The 16652-nt window shown below is 45.4% G+C and overlaps 1 pseudogene; it reads right to left on the bottom strand.

The window, feature by feature from the left end:
- Positions 1-219: 219 nt before the first annotated feature.
- Positions 220-16177, bottom strand: LOC121847730 (annotated as a pseudogene).
- Positions 16178-16652: the final 475 nt, after the last annotated feature.

Here is a 16652-nt window from a genome sequence, read left to right as displayed (position 1 = left end):
GAAAGCCACCAGTATAAAGCCACCAGTATTGAAGATGAAAGCCACCAGTATAAAGCCACCAGTATTGAAGATGAAAGCCACCAGTATTGAAGATGAAAGCCACCAGTATAAAGCCACCAGTATAAAGCCACCAGTATAAAGCCACCAGTATTGAAGATGAAAGCCACCAGTATTGAAGATGAAAGCCACCAGTATAAAGCCACCAGTATTGAAGCCACCAGCATTGAAGATGAAAGCCACCAGTATTGAAGACGAAAGCCACCAGTATAAAGCCACCAGTATAAAGCCACCAGTATAAAGCCACCAGTATTGAAGACGAAAGCCACCAGTATAAAGCCACCAGTATAAAGCCACCAGTATTGAAGACGAAAGCCACCAGTATAAAGCCACCAGTATATAAAGCCACCAGTATTGAAGATGAAAGCCACCAGTATTGAAGATGAAAGCCACCAGTATTGATGATGAAAGCCACCAGTATAAAGCCACCAGTATAAAGCCACCAGTATAAAGCCACCAGTATTGAAGATGAAAGCCACCAGTATTGAAGATGAAAGCCACCAGTATTGAAGATGAAAGCCACCAGTATTGAAGATGAAAGCCACCAGTATTGAAGATGAAAGCCACCAGTATTGAAGATGAAAGCCACCAGTATTGAAGATGAAAGCCACCAGTATAAAGCCACCAGTATAAAGCCACCAGTATAAAGCCACCAGTATAAAGCCACCAGTATTGAAGATGAAAGCCACCAGTATTGAAGATGAAAGCCACCAGTATTGAAGATGAAAGCCACCAGTATTGAAGATGAAAGCCACCAGTATTGAAGATGAAAGGTGCTGATCAATATTGTCTTCTCTGTTTCTTTCTTCTTCTGGTCTTTCTCTCCATTTGGACAGCGTTAAAGCTGTGCATATGCCAGTGGATACAAAAAAACTTATTTTTTTTGTATAAATGTAGTTAGGGCAGAAATATATAAATAATCATGGAAAAGTAGTTACAAAAATAAAATGCTGTAATCATTTAATTAAAGTCAAAGTTGTTATAGATAGTCCATTTTCAATTAACAAACTCCATCCCAATACATAGACATGAATTGTCCCTACGGCCTTTTCGTAGGCCTTCTCTTGGTTGTTTTTGTAAGAGACTGTGTTCTCAATAACCTACCTGATTAAACAAAGGCAATAAATAAATAGTTCAGAGACCAGTGCTTATCGTGTCTGTCTCCGTGACTGTTTTCCTCGGACTGGGCAAACTCTTCAGATACTCCAGATGTCTTCTGGTCTCAGCCTGGTTCTGTCTCACGTAGTAGACCACATAAACAATGACCATGAAGAACCACACGAACATGGTCACCAGCATAGCCACATCCGTGGTCTTCCGCTGGAGATTACAGAAGTTCACCCCAGAGTCGAGCAACTTAACCAGCGGTTGACCGGCGTGCTCCCCTGCACCCCTGGATCCTCCCAGCGACTCACCTCCCGGCGCTCCTCACCGAGCTCTCACACACGATCCCGTTGACCGTCTCCGGCTCTAGATTTAACGTCTCCATCAGCTCCTGCAGGGTACAGTCGCAGTGCCACGGGTTGTGGTAGAGGCGCGTCTTGGCCCGCGTGGAACTGAACTCGTCCCGGCTGGCCTGGCGTAACAGGTTGTGTGAAAGATCCAGGAGACGGAGCTCTGAGCTCAGGTGGCGCAGGGCCCCGGAGGAGAGGGTGTCGATGCGGTTGTGGGAGAGGTAAAGCTCCCTCAGGTGGGTCAGCTCCCTGAAGGGAAGGTATATAACAAGAGGAAGTGTCAGAAACATCATAACTAGACCTGGAACTAAAATGGGAGCCAGATATGAATTAAAATGAAAGAAAATTGACAGTGCTCTCTTTTAAATACATACATTAATTCATTCATTAATCAATGAATAAATGAATTAAATGAACTAATAACAATAATGAAGGTGAATTTAAAAAATCCCAATTGTTATCTTCCTTGCCTAAAGGCGCTCTCAGGGAGCGAGCGGATGTAGTTCCTCTCCAGGTGGAGGGTGACGGTGTCAGGAGGAAGGCCCTGGGGGAACTCACGGAGACCAGCGTCCGTACACAGCACCATGCTGCTCTCCCACACACAGTGGCAGCTGTCAGGGCACTGGGGGAACACTGGGGAGAGTAGGAGGAGCAGGACCAGCAGGGTGAATGACCAGCCTCCCAGGCCTCGACCCAGGTCTCTCCCAAGCCTTGTCTCCTGCCCCAGCCATGTCCTGGATCTCTGCCCTCTCTCTCTCGCCCTCCCTCTCTCCAGTCTTCTCTCTTTCCCAAGCTTTGTGCCCAGCCCTCCTCTCTCCAACACTTTACCCAATCCTCTCCGCAGCCCCAATCCATCTCCTCCATGACATCCAGTCCTCCCGCTGAGGCACATGTCCTCACCATAGCCCCCGACACACCCCAGGTCCAGAGGGAGATGCCAGGGCCAGCAGAGCCTGGTGGAACAGAACAGAAAACAGCATGAAGAAGAGGCTATAGAACACACAGAACATCCACAGGAGGTGAGTGGAAAGTTCATACAGTACACCCACATCCACAGATGTTGGAGTGAAAGAACACATGGGAGGAACTTTGATTGGTGGAGAAGAAAAAGAACACACGGGAGGAACTTTGATTGGTGGAGAAGAAAAAGAACACATGGGAGGAACTTTGATTGGTGGAGAAGAAAAAGAACACACGGGAGGAACTTTGATTGGTGGAGAAGAAAAAGAACACATGGGAGGAACTTTGATTGGTGGAGAAGAAAAAGAACACATGGGAGGAACTTTGATTGGTGGAGAAGAAAAAGAACACACGGGAGGAATTTTGATTGGTGGAGAAGAAAAAGAACACATGGGAGGAACTTTGATTGGTGGAGAAGAAAAAGAACACATGGGAGGAACTTTGATTGGTGGAGAAGAAAAAGAACACACGGGAGGAACTTTGATTGGTGGAGAAGAAAAAGAACACTGTAAGCAAATCCACTAAAGAACACACAGAAAAAAACGAATTTGGCTTTAAGACAGGAGCTGGATACATTCTGTAGATGTTCACCAGGGAAAGTTGTTTTGTTATGGCAATGATTCAACCCTTACGTGACAAGGACCATAGGACTTTGAACATAATGACCTGAGGGTTGACATTTTCTTATAATAATCACTCTTGGGAGTTGGGAGCATCACAGGGGTGTCTCTGTCCATGGTCATAGAGTTTGTTAGGGCATACAGAGAGAGGAGGGGTGAAAGCAAGCAAGAAAAAAGCAGTGATCGGTTGAAGAGTCTGAGCACTGATGGAGGGATTGTGCATTCCTGGTGTAACTCGGGCAGTTGTTGTTGCCATCTTGTACCTGTCCTGCAGATGTGATGTTCGGATGTACCGATCCTGTGCAGGTGTTATTACACGTGGTCTGCCACTGTGAGGACGATCAGCTGTCCGTCCTGTCTCCCTGTAGTGCTGTCTTGGGCATCTCACAGTACGGACATTGCAATTTATTGTCCTGGCCACATCTGCAGTCCTCATGCCTCCTTGCAGCATGCCTAAGGCACGTTCACGCAGATGAGCAGGGACCCTGGGCATCTTTCTTTTGGTGTTTTTCAGAGTCAGTAGAAAGGCCTCTTTAGTGTCCTAAGTTTTCATAACTGGGACCTTCATTGCCTACCGTCTGTAAGCTGTTAGTGTCTTAACGACCGTTCCACAGGTGCATGTTCATTAATTGTTTATGGTTCATTGAACAAGCATGGGAAACAGTGTTTAAACCCTTTACAATGAAGATCTGTGAAGTTATTTGGATTTTTACGAATTATCTTTGAAAGACAGGGTCTTTAGTAAAATAGTAAAATCAAGAAAAACCCTTATATGAGTAGGTGTACCAGTCAAAAGTTTGGATACACCTACTCATTTAAGGTTTTTTTTAAAAAATAAATATATGTATGGAATATGTATGGAAGTTCTGGCAGCCATTGCCAGGACTGGCAGCCATTGACAGGACTGGCAGCCATTGACAGGAGGACTGGCAGCCATTGCCAGGACTGGCAGCCATTGACAGGACTGGCAGCCATTGACAGGACTGGCAGCCATTGACAGGACTGGCAGCCATTGACAGGACTGGCAGCCATTGACAGGACTGGCAGCCATTGACAGGACTGGCAGGCCATTGACAGGACTGGCAGCCACAGGACTGGCAGCCCAGGACTGGGATTGCCAGGACTGGCAGCCATTGACAGGACTGGCAGCCATTGACAGGACTGGCAGCCATTGACAGGACTGGCAGCCATTGCCAGGACTGGCAGCCATTGACAGGACTGGCAGCCATTGACTGGCAGCCAGGACTGGCCATTGACAGGACTGGCAGCCATTGCCAGGACTGGCAGCCATTGACAGGACTGGCAGCCATTGACAGGACTGGCAGCCATTGCCAGGACTGGCAGCCATTGACAGGACTGGCAGCCATTGCCAGGACTGGCAGCCATTGCCAGGACTGGCAGCCATTGCTAGGACTGGCAGCCATTGCCAGGACTGGCAGCCATTGCTAGTGTACCCATGAGTTTAAAGGGATACTTCCAGGAGTTCATCTGACTCTGGGGAAGTACATCAATAGCATCATTGCCAAAATCCTAAAGTATTCTTTTAACAGTCAAAATTGCTAGAGTTAGAGGTTCCAAAATGATTCTATGGATTATATGTCTATGGCCACAAACCACAAAGCAACAAGATGTTCTATATTTGGCACAGTCGCTACCCAAATTGCAGTCTTCCCGACTGTAAGTGCTTGTGATGAAATGTAATCCCAATAAATAGTTTATAAACTAGTGATTCTCTGTGGCTAAATGATGCTCTCTGGTCTAGTATAACTAGTGATTCCCTGGGCTAAATGATGCTCTCTGGTCTAATATAACTAGTGATTCCCTGGGCTAAATGATTCCTGGTCTAATAAATAGTGATTCCCTCTAAATGATGCTCTCTGGTCTAGTATAACTAGTGATTCTCTGTGGCTAAATGATGCTCTCTGGTCTAATATAACTAGTGATTCCCTGGGCTAAATGATGCTCTCTGGTCTAGTATAACTAGTGATTCCTAAATGATGCTCTCTGGTCTAGTATAAAATGCTAAATGATGCTCTGGTCTAGTATAACTAGTGATTCCTGTGGCTAAATGATGCTCTCTGGTCTAGTATAACTAGTGATTCCCTGGGCTAAATGATGCTCTCTGGTCTAGTATAACTAGTGATTCTCTGTGGCAAAATGATGCTCTCTCGTCTAGTATTTTGAATGATTTATGTCTGTTCATACAGGAAGGAATATCATTTTGGGGCAAAATTATTAAAATGTATCATGGGGTGCTTCAGCCCCTCCAGCAACCCTCCCTCCGGCAGCTATGCAGGAGACAGAGGAGATTAAGGTTCAGGACAATAAAGGTCACTGGGTAAAGGGGAATAAAAAATACAGATTAAGCCTGTTCGTCTGAAAAATCCTCCTTGTCACATAGTCACAACTAGCGACCAAAGGCCCATAGAGAGAGGATGACATTAATGGTTGCATCTCATTGTTATGAAGGAAATGGCCATCACTTGTATTTATTTATTATTCAATAACCAGCCACATATTATAGACTAGTTCCTATATAGTACACTACTTCAGTAACCTGTAAATATAGTAATGATGTAAATATATCACTAGCCACTTTAAACAATGCTACCTTATATAATGTTACTTACCCTACATTGTTCATCTCATATGCATACGTTGATACTGTACTCTATATCATCGACTGCATCCTTATGTAATACATGTATCACTAGCCACTTTAACTATGCCACTTGGTTTACATACTTATCTCATATGTATATACTGTACTCGATATCATCTACTGTATCTTGCCTATGCTGCTCTGCACCATCACTCATTCATATATCCTTATGTACATATTCTTTATCCCCTTACACTGTGTATGACAGTAGTTTTTTTGGAATTGTTAGTTAGATTACTTGCTCGTTTTTACTGCATTGTCGGAACTAGAAGCACAAGCATTTCGCTACACTCGCATTAACATCTGCTAACCATGTGTATGTGACAAATAAAATTTGATTTGATTTGATTTGATTTAACCTAGTTCCTATTTAGTTACCTAGTTCCTATATATAGTCCGTTACTTTAGTTACCTAGTTCCTATATAGTACACTACTTCAGTAACCTAGTTCCTATTTAGTTACCTAGTTCCTATATAGTGCCCTACTTTAGGTACCTAGTTCCAATATAGTGCCCTACTTTAGTTACCTAGTTCCTATATAGTGCACTACTTCAGTAACCTAGTTCCTATTTAGTTACCTAGTTCCTATATAGTGCCCTACTTTAGATACCTAGTTCCAATATAGTCTGTTACTTTAGATACCTAGTTCCAATATAGTCTGTTACTTTAGATACCTAGTTCCAATATAGTCTGTTACTTTAGATACCTAGTTCCAATATAGTCTGTTACTTTAGTTATCTAGTTCCTATATAGTCTGTTACTTTAGTTATCTAGTTCCTGTATAGTCTGTTACTTTAGTTATCTAGTTCCTATATAGTCTGTTACTTTAGTTACCTGGTTCCTATTTAGTTACCTAGTTTCTATATAGTGCCCTACTTTAGTTACCTAGTTCCTATATAGTGCTCTACTTTAGTTACCTAGTTCCTATATAGTCTGTTACTTTAGTTACCTAGTTCCTATATAGTGCACTACTTTAGTTACCTAGTTCCTATATAGTCTATTACCTAGTTCCTATATAGTGCCCTACTTTAGTTACCTAGTTCCTATATAGTGCACTACTTTAGTTACCTAGTTCCTATATAGTCTGTTACTTTAGTTACCTAGTTCCTATATAGTGCACTACTTTAGTTACCTAGTTCCTATATAGTCTGTTACCTAGTTCCTATATAGTGCCCTACTTTAGTTACCTAGTTCCTATATAGTCTGTTACTTTAGTTATCTAGTTCCTATATAGTCTGTTACTTTAGTTACCTAGTTCCTATATAGTGCACTACTTTAGTTACCTAGTTCCTATATAGTCTGTTACCTAGTTCCTATATAGTGCACTACTTTAGTTACCTAGTTCCTATATAGTCTGTTACTTTAGTTATCTAGTTCCTATATAGTCTGTTACTTTAGTTACCTAGTTCCAATATAGTGCACTACTTTAGTAACCTAGTTCCAATATAGTGCACTACTTTAGTAACCTAGTTCCAATATAGTGCACTATTTTAGCAACCTAGTTCCTATATAGTCTGTTACTTTAGTTACCTAGTTCCTATATAGTGCACTACTTTAGTTACCTAGTTCCTATATAGTATGTTACTTTAGTTACCTAGTTCCTATATAGTGCCCTACTTTAGTTAGCTAGTTCCTATATAGTGAACTACTTTAGTTACCTAGTTCCTATATAGTCTGTTACTTTAGTTACCTAGTTCCTATTTAGTTACCTAGTTCCTATATAGTGCACCACTTCATCTACTGGGACAAGAGAAGAGGAAGAAGAGGAGGCCTGAAACTACAATCTATACTGACCTCTCTTACTGCTATGAATCATCAGATTTACTGGTTGCAGTAAATGGGAGATGTCAGAAAGACAATCCTCATATTTTTCCTATAACGCGACAATATGGATCTGAGAACTGTACAAATGATACGTCTGTGACATCAATATATACAGTATACATATGTTTACATACTTATTAAATCTGTCTGTGACATCAATATATACAGTATACATATGTTTACATATTTATTAAATCTGTCTGTGACATCAATATATACAGTATACATATGTTTACATATTTATTAAATCTGTCTGTGACATCAATATATACAGTATACATATGTTTACATATTTATTAAATCTGTCTGTGACATCAATATATACAGTATACATATGTTTACATATTTATTAAATCTGTCTGTGACATCAATATATACAGTATACATATGTTTACATATTTATTAAATCTGTCTGTGACATCAATATATACAGTATACATATGTTTACATATTTATTAAATCTGTCTGTGACATCAATATATACAGTATACATATGTTTACATATTTATTAAATCTGTCTGTGACATCAATATATACAGTATACATATGTTTACATATTTATTAAATCTGTCTGTGACATCAATATATACAGTATACATATGTTTACATATTTATTAAATCTGTCTGTGACATCAATATATACAGTATACATATGTTTACATACTTATTAAATATGTATGTAAAACATTTACGTTTGACATTTTATCCAGAGTGCCGCACAGTGCATTCATCTTAAGATAGCTAGGTGAGACAACCCCACATCACAGTCTACACCTGCATTGTTTGCTGTTTAGGGTTTTAGGCTGGGATTCTGTACAGCACGTTGTGCCATCAGCTGATGTAAGAAGGGCTTTATAAATACATTTCATTGACTGATTTGATTGAAATATAAAGTACATCACCATTCCATTCCAGCTAAACAACAGATTGTTTTTTTACCTAAAAAAAAACACACATTTTAATACACATCTAAAATCTGTAAATAAACAAATCTGAGAACACTAATATTTTACACACATTTTTTTTATTTTGTGGATATAGCATTTTGGAAATAAACTCTTCACATGCTCTCTTTCATACATACATGACAATATTTCAACACAACAGACATTACCAGCCTCTTATCCCATCTCCTGCCTCTACATACCCCCCCTCCACCCATCCATCCCTCCCTCCCTCCCACTCACCCTCCCTACACACCCTCTATCTATCTATCCCTCCCTCTCTCCATCCCTACCTCCCTCCCTCCCACACACACATCTGACAAGCATGACATTACATTCAACTACACTCTCTCTCATTAATTGACCATTGAATCCACCTCCCAACAGATCATCCTAACTCATGTTCCAGTGATGATACATCTCTGTGTTTTATAGTAGTCAGGGACATTAACTGCGTTCCAAATGACACCCTATTCCCTATATAGTAGCACAGTGTACAACCAGGGCCCTGGTCAAACGTAGTGCACATTACAGGGACTAAGGAGCCGTTTGGGAATCAGACTGCGACATTAGACACAGTGGGATGTGTGAGTACCACTGCTGATACTCTATACCAGACCAGCACATTAATCCTCCCTCACAGTGTCCATAAGCACACAGCTAGAAGAGATACAGATCCTGGGCTGGGCTGTGGTTGGGTTGTGGGCTGGGCTGGGCTGTGGTTGGGTTGTGGGCTGGGCTGTGGTCTGGGTTGTGGCTGGGCTGTGGTTGGGCTGTGGTTGGGCTGTGGTTGGGTTGTGGGCTGGGCTGTGGTTGGGTTGTGGTTGGGCTGTGGGCTGGGCTGTGGTTGGGTTGTGGGCTGGGCTGTGGTTGGTCTGTGGGCTGGGCTGTGTCTGGGTTGTGGGCTGGGCTGTGGTTGGGCTGTGGGCTGGGCTGTGGGCTGGGCTGTGGTTGGGCTGTGGTCTGGGCTGTGGTTGGGTTGTGGGCTGGTCTGTGGGCTGGGCTGTGGCTGGGCTGTGGGCTGGGCTGTGGTTGGGCTGGGCTGTGGGCTGGGCTGTGGGCTGGGCTGTGGTTGGGCTGTGGGCTGGGCTGTGGTTGGGTTGTGGGCTGGGCTGTGGGCTGGGCTGTGGGCTGGGCTGTGGGCTGGGCTGTGGGCTGGGCTGTGGGCTGGGCTGGGCTGTGGTTGGGCTGTGGGCTGGGCTGGGCTGTGGTTGGGTTGGGCTGTGGGCTGGGCTGTGGTTGGGCTGTGGGCTGGGCTGTGGTTGGGCTGTGGGCTGGGCTGTGGTTGGGCTGTGGGCTGGGCTGTGGTTGGGCTGTGGGCTGGGCTGTGGGCTGGGCTGGGCTGTGGTTGGGCTGTGGGCTGGGCTGTGGTTGGGCTGTGGGCTGGGCTGTGGCTGGGCTGTGGGCTGGGCTGTGTCTGTGGTTGGGCTGTGGGCTGGGCTGTGGTTGGGCTGTGGGCTGGGCTGTGGGCTGGGCTGTGGTTGGGCTGTGGTCTGGGCTGTGGTTGGGTTGTGGGCTGGTCTGTGGGCTGGGCTGTGGTTGGGCTGTGGGCTGGGCTGTGGTTGGGCTGGGCTGTGGGCTGGGCTGTGGGCTGGGCTGTGGTTGGGCTGTGGGCTGGGCTGTGGGTGTGGGTTGTGGGCTGGGCTGTGGGCTGGGCTGTGGGCTGGGCTGTGGGCTGGGCTGTGGGCTGGGCTGTGGGCTGGGCTGGGCTGTGGTTGGGCTGTGCTGGGCTGGGCTGGGCTGTGGTTGGGCTGTGGGCTGGGCTGTGGTTGGGCTGTGGGCTGGGCTGTGGTTGGGCTGTGGGCTGGGCTGTGGTTGGGCTGTGGGCTGGGCTGGGTGGGTGGGCTGGGCTGTGGGCTGGGCTGTGGGCTGGGCTGGGGGCTGTGGTTGGGCTGTGGGCTGGGCTGTGGTGGGCTGGGCTGTGGGCTGGGCTGTGGTTGGGCTGTGGGCTGGGCTGTGGTTGGGCTGTGGGCTGGGCTGGGCTGTGGTTGGGCTGTGGGCTGGGCTATGTCTGGGTTGTGGGCTGGGCTGTGGTTGGGCTGTGGGCTGGGCTGTGGTTGGGCTGTGGGCTGGGCTGTGGTTGGGCTGTGGGCTGGGCTGGGCTGTGGGCTGGGCTGTGGGCTGGGCTGTGTCTGGGTTGTGGGCTGGGCTATGGGCTGGGCTGTGTCTGGGTTGTGGGCTGGGCTGTGGTTGGGCTGTGGGCTGGGCTGTGGGCTGGGCTGTGGGCTGGGCTGGGCTGTGGGCTGGGCTGTGGGCTGGGCTGTGGGCTGGGCTGTGGGCTGGGTTGTGGTTGGGCTGTGGGCTGGGCTGGGCTGGGTTGTGGGCTGGGCTGGGCTGTGGTTGGTCTGTGGGCTGGGCTGGGCTGGGCTGTGGGCTGGGCTGTGGTTGGGCTGTGGGCTGGGATGGGCTGTGGGCTGGGTTGTGTCTGGGCTGGGCTGTGGGCTGGGCTATGTCTGGGTTGTGGGCTGGGCTGTAGTTGGGCTGTGGTTGGGCTGTGGGCTGGGCTGTGTCTGGGTTGTGGGCTGGGCTGTGTCTGGGTTGTGGGCTGGGCTGTGGGCTGGGCTGTGGGCTGGGCTGTGTCTGGGTTGTGGGCTGGGCTGGGTTGTGGGCTGGGCTGTGGTTGGGCTGTGGGCTGGGCTGTGGTTGGGCTGTGGGCTGGGCTGTGGTTGGGCTGTGGGCTGGGCTGGGCTGTGGGCTGGGCTGTGGGCTGGGCTGTGTCTGGGTTGTGGGCTGGGCTATGGGCTGGGCTGTGTCTGGGTTGTGGGCTGGGCTGTGGGCTGGGCTGTGGGCTGGGCTGTGGGCTGGGCTGGGCTGTGGGCTGGGCTGTGGGCTGGGCTGTGGGCTGGGTTGTGGTTGGGCTGTGGGCTGGGCTGGGCTGGGTTGTGGGCTGGGCTGGGCTGTGGTTGGTCTGTGGGCTGGGCTGGGCTGTGGGCTGGGCTGTGGTTGGGCTGTGGGCTGGGATGGGCTGTGGGCTGGGTTGTGTCTGGGCTGTGGGCTGGCTTGTGTCTGGGTTGTGGGCTGGGTTGTGGGCTGGGTTGTGGGCTGAATATTTGGCTGGGTATTGGGCTGGGCTGTTGGCTGGGTTGTGTCTGGGTTGTGGGCTGGGTATTGGGCTGGGTTGTGTCTGGGTTGTGGGCTGGGTATTGGGCTGGGTCGTGTCTGGGTTGTGGGCTGGGTATTGGGCTGGGTTGTGTCTGGGTTGTGGGCTGGGCTGTGGGCTGGTTTGTGTCTGGTTTGTGGCTGGGTTGTGGGCTGGGTTGTGTCTGTGTTGTGGGTGGGTTGTGGGCTGGGTTGTGGGCTGGGTTGGGTTGTGGCCGGGTATTGGGCTGGGCTGTGGGCTGGGTTGTGGGTGGGTTGTGGGCTGGGTTGGGATGTGGGCTGATTTGTGGCTGGGTTGTGGGCTGGGCTGTGGTTGGATTGTGGGTTGTGAGCTGTGGGCTGGGTTGTGGCTGGGTTGGGCTGGGCTGGGTTGTGGGCTGGGTTGTGGCCGGGTATTGGGCTGGGTTGTGGGCTGGGCTGTGGGTTGGGTTGTGGGCTGGGTTGGGCTGTGGGCTGATTTGTGGCTGGGTTGTGGTTGGATTGTGGGTTGTGGACTGGGCTGTGGTTGGATTGGATTGTGGGTTGTGAGCTGTGGGCTGGGTTGTGACTGGGCTGTGGCTGGGTGGTGCTGGTGAATATGACATGCGTTTGTCCTAGTTGGAGCATTCTAGTGTGGATAATTACACAGCTGGAAGAGACACAGCTTGGGCTGGGTTGAAGTTACAATATTTAAAACCCACCACTAGTGTGCATGGCCAAAGAGCTCTATTTTCATGTTATCTGACCATAGCACCACTTGGAGTTTGCTAAACGGCATTGGAACTTGGAACTCCGAGCGGTGCTATGGTCAGATGACATGAAAATAGAGCTCTTTGGCCACGCATACCAGTGATGGGTTTGGTGTTCAAAAACAGAAGCATACCTACTGTAAAATATGGTGGTGGATCTTTGATGTTATGGGTCTGTTTCGCTTCCACTGGTCCTGGGGTCCTTGCTAAGGTCAATGGCATCATGAACTTTACCCAGTACCAAGACATTTTAGGCCATTTTGCAATGTCCATGTCAGCCTCCCAACGTGTTCTCCAAGCTCTTAAAACAGTCTAGAAAAAGCCTCAGTGTTGTTATCCTCCCAAGAGGAGGGTGCTGAAGTATTGAAAACAGGGGTGCCAATAATATTTTTCTAATTTTTTTTTGTATTACTTATTAAATAAAATCTCTTTCTCTCAGCAATTGTATTAGTATAATCATATTATAATTTATACATGTTTTTGTTTGTTGCATACAATATATTTCCATCTTTGCATTATTTTTTGCTTATCTTTATCAAGGGGACCAATACTTTTGGCCCTGACTGTAGTCCATGGTCAGAAGTCGCCTGGTCTGGGCTGTACACCATCTTCTTGTCAAGACAGGGAAAATAAAACTATACTGTAGCATGTTGGTGACTGTGTAGAAAAAAATATATTAGTCCAATGATTATATCTGAGTCTTGGTTAGAATCTGTGTAGAGTATCAACTGTGTTGTATGTAATCTATCTCCTGTCCCAGCAAGGAAGAGCAAACTATGGTAGCAAGACTCCACTGTTAGAGTCTGATCTATAACTGCAGGAGAATATTCTGTGTTTGTTCCTCCCGTGGTTCGAGACCTGGCCTCAGTTGGTGCTGGGCCAGCAAGGAGACACAAAGTTCAGTCAGAATGTGATGTAAGATTACATGTGCTGTAAAAATAGACTGGATACTACTTATCTCTTGGCTCAGTCAGTAAAAACAAACTACGGTAGAAATACTCTTCAGTCGGTATCAGTCAGACTGCAGGAGAATATATTCCACGATCGTATCTGAGTTGGTTAGAATCTGGGCTTGGGTTTTATCAGTGAGGAAAAAAATCAAACTTCAATCGGAATATGACTGCGGGAGAATAGATAACATCTGTTCGGTCTGTTTATCAAATGAAGGGACAGAACTCGACATGTGACATGTGCCTTAGCCTGGGAAATAGACCCGTCCTACATTTTTCAACACATTTGTCCATTTACCAAAGTGGTGATTGGTATCCTCCTCTGGGTCTGGTTAGAATCCAGGCTGAAATATCAGCTGTGTATTTGTTTCATATGTGCTTGTATTGCATTGTTTTATTAAATATTTGAGTGATTCAAGTAGACACTTTTATTAAAATGATTCTTTATATAATCATAATCATCTTCATCATTACAAATCCTATCCTATATAAGGGACGTTTTTCCATTTCGCAGTCCACATCGATCTACATTCTGGTTTGACATAGATGGGATAGCTGGTAACGTCACGAAAACGACACATACTCTTCAACGGGGCTGAAATCTGAGAGTTGTTTTGATTCTGGATGGCCAGATAGCTACTAACAATGACAAGAAACTGTCATGTGGGGAATCGTAAGTGACGGATTTCAGCTAGTTTCATCTTGTTTCATGTCTGGTTTTGAGGTGTTTTGACTGATTTCATGTCAATGCTGATATGACTAAAATTCGCTAGCTAACCAACTAATGTAACAATGTGTTTGAGAGACATCAGTGCTCATTGTGAAAATGTATTTATGTTTTCAATGAACATTGAAGATTAAATAAACTGTAGTTGTCAATCTGAGCAGTGGCCACACCCACACCCACACCACACACACACACACACACACACACACACACACACACACGTATGTACACACACACACGTACTATCAGAGGCCATAAGAATGTCCACCGAGTGAGTCCCATATACTGCCTGTCTGTCTAACTGCCTGACAGACAGAAAGTAGCTTCAGTGCATTATAAACCCGTTATAAACCCGTTATAAATCCGTTATAAAGTTCTGTTAGAAGACAGCAGCAATTCAGGGAAAGCTATCACACCAATTAACACAATTGAAAACAATCAATCGGTGCATTTTGTGGAACCCACAAGAATGACAATTAGAGAGAGTGAGTGTGAAAGAGAGAGAGAGGAGAGAAAGAAAGCGAGAAGGATATAATCGAGCGTGAGAAAGGAGAAATGACAGGCTCAGCCAATGCTGTTATCACTTCCATTTCCCCAGGGCAGTTAATGAGGAGAGAGAGAAAGAGAGAGAGAAAGATAAATAGGGAGAAAAGAGATTGAGAGATAGGAAGAAAAGAAAGAGAGCGAGAGAGAGAGAGAAATAGAGAGAGAGAAAGAGAGAGAGAAAGAGAAAAAGGAGAGAGAAATAGAGAGAAAATAGAGAGAGCAAGAGAGAGAGAAATAGAGAGAGAGAAAGAGAAAAAGGAGAGAGAAATAGAGAGAGCAAGAGAGAGAGAAATAGAGAGAGAGAAAGAGAAAAAGGAGAGAGAAATAGAGAGAAAATAGAGAGAGCAAGAGAGAGAGAAATAGAGAGAGAGAAAGAGAAATGGGGAGAAGAGAGAGAGAGAAATAGGGAGAAGAGAGAGAGAAAAATAGGGAGAAGAGAGAGAGAGAAATAGGGAGAAGAGAGAGAGAGAAATAGGGAGAAGAGAGAGAGAGAAATAGGGAGAAGAGAGAGAGAGAAATAGGGAGAAGAGAGAGAGAGAAAGAGAGAGAAAGGGAAATGGGGAGAAGAGAGAGAGAAAAATAGGGAGAAGAGAGAGAGAAAAATAGGGAGAAGAGAGAGAGAAATAGGGAGAAGAGAGAGAGAAAAAAGAGAGAAATAGAGAGAAAATAGAGAGAGCAAGAGAGAGAGAAGTAGGGAGAAGAGAGAGAAATAGGGAGGAGAGAGAAAATAGGGAGAAGAGAGAGAGAGAAAGAAGAGAGAGAAATAGGGAGAAGAGAGAGAGAAATAGGGAGGAGAGAGAGAGAATAAGGAGAAGAGAGAGAGAGAGAAAGAAAGAGAGAAATAAGGAGAGAGAGAAACAGTGAGACTGGCACAAACAGTGAATGATACCTTCCTAGTGAGGAACATGCAATTGACCATTTAGTCTCAGCTACACCGTCTGTATGAATGAATGTTCTATTAGCAGAAGTTACTGGCTCAATTTACAGGTTGTTATTGAATTCATTCAACAGTCATTTATTTTCCTTTTAAACCCTATACCCTTTAGCTACTGGTGTATAGTCTACTGTAAAGTGGTATTAGTCTACTGTATAGAAGTAATATAATAGACAAGTAATATAATAATTTAGCTGGAAAAATAAATAATTCCATGTTTGAAATCGGTCTATCTCAAAATCATGTAGTTGTTAGGTTGACATAGGCTAATGGGATAATCATGCAGTAATCATTGCAGAAAATGTTACTTAAAAACACTTCTATAAGAAATCACTTTAACCCATAGTTTGGTAATAATAAAGAAATAGGCGATGAATTCAACCCAGAGACAATTATCCTGCATCTAATATGTCAATAAATAATTATGAAAACAGAAAAGATAATTGAATTTCCTACCTGTGACACGTAATTAACCGCCAAAATTCTTCTTCAAGTTGGAATCCACACGCAAAGATGTTGACTACGAGGTTCGGTCTGACTCTGATGTGTCCGACACGGATTTGTAATGTGGCTATTCTTTAATATGACAGAGCGTCAAACATTAATCCGGTTGTCATCATAGAACAATTCTGTCACTGTTATCACATCTCTCTCTCTCTTTCTATTTCTCCCTCTTTCTCTCTTAAAGGGGCCGTTGTGTGATGTGTTGTCCCTCCCTCTTAAAGGGGCCGTTGTGTGATGTGTTGTCCCTCCCTCTTAAAGGGCCCGTTGTGTGATGTGTTGTACCTCCCTTGTGGAAAAGATGAGACATAGAGCAGTCTGTGTATCACCTCCCCCATTAAAAATGTAGTTACAATTATATACATTTAACACCATGAAGTCAAATACAAAAATCTGATTTGGTCTTTACACATTTTTGTTTCCGCCAAATAAACATTGAGAGGAAAATAGAAAGTAGGCTAAAATCAAATAATCCAAGAGTATTGATTGGGCTATTGATTATTGATCGTAAAACCCAACTATCTGGTCAGTCCACCAGTCATGTCGTGACCTGAAAAAAAAGTTTAGATGAGTATTCAAGTAAATTCAAAGCTGCTGCTAAAACACAAACAGGCTGAGTGACTGTGAGTGACTGTGAGTGACTGTG

This window comes from Oncorhynchus tshawytscha, linkage group LG02, assembly GCF_018296145.1.
Source record: "Oncorhynchus tshawytscha isolate Ot180627B linkage group LG02, Otsh_v2.0, whole genome shotgun sequence".
NCBI lineage: Eukaryota > Metazoa > Chordata > Actinopteri > Salmoniformes > Salmonidae > Oncorhynchus > Oncorhynchus tshawytscha.
The sequence above is the reverse complement of the archived record's forward strand: the minus strand, read 5'-3'. Positions and strand labels throughout refer to the sequence as shown.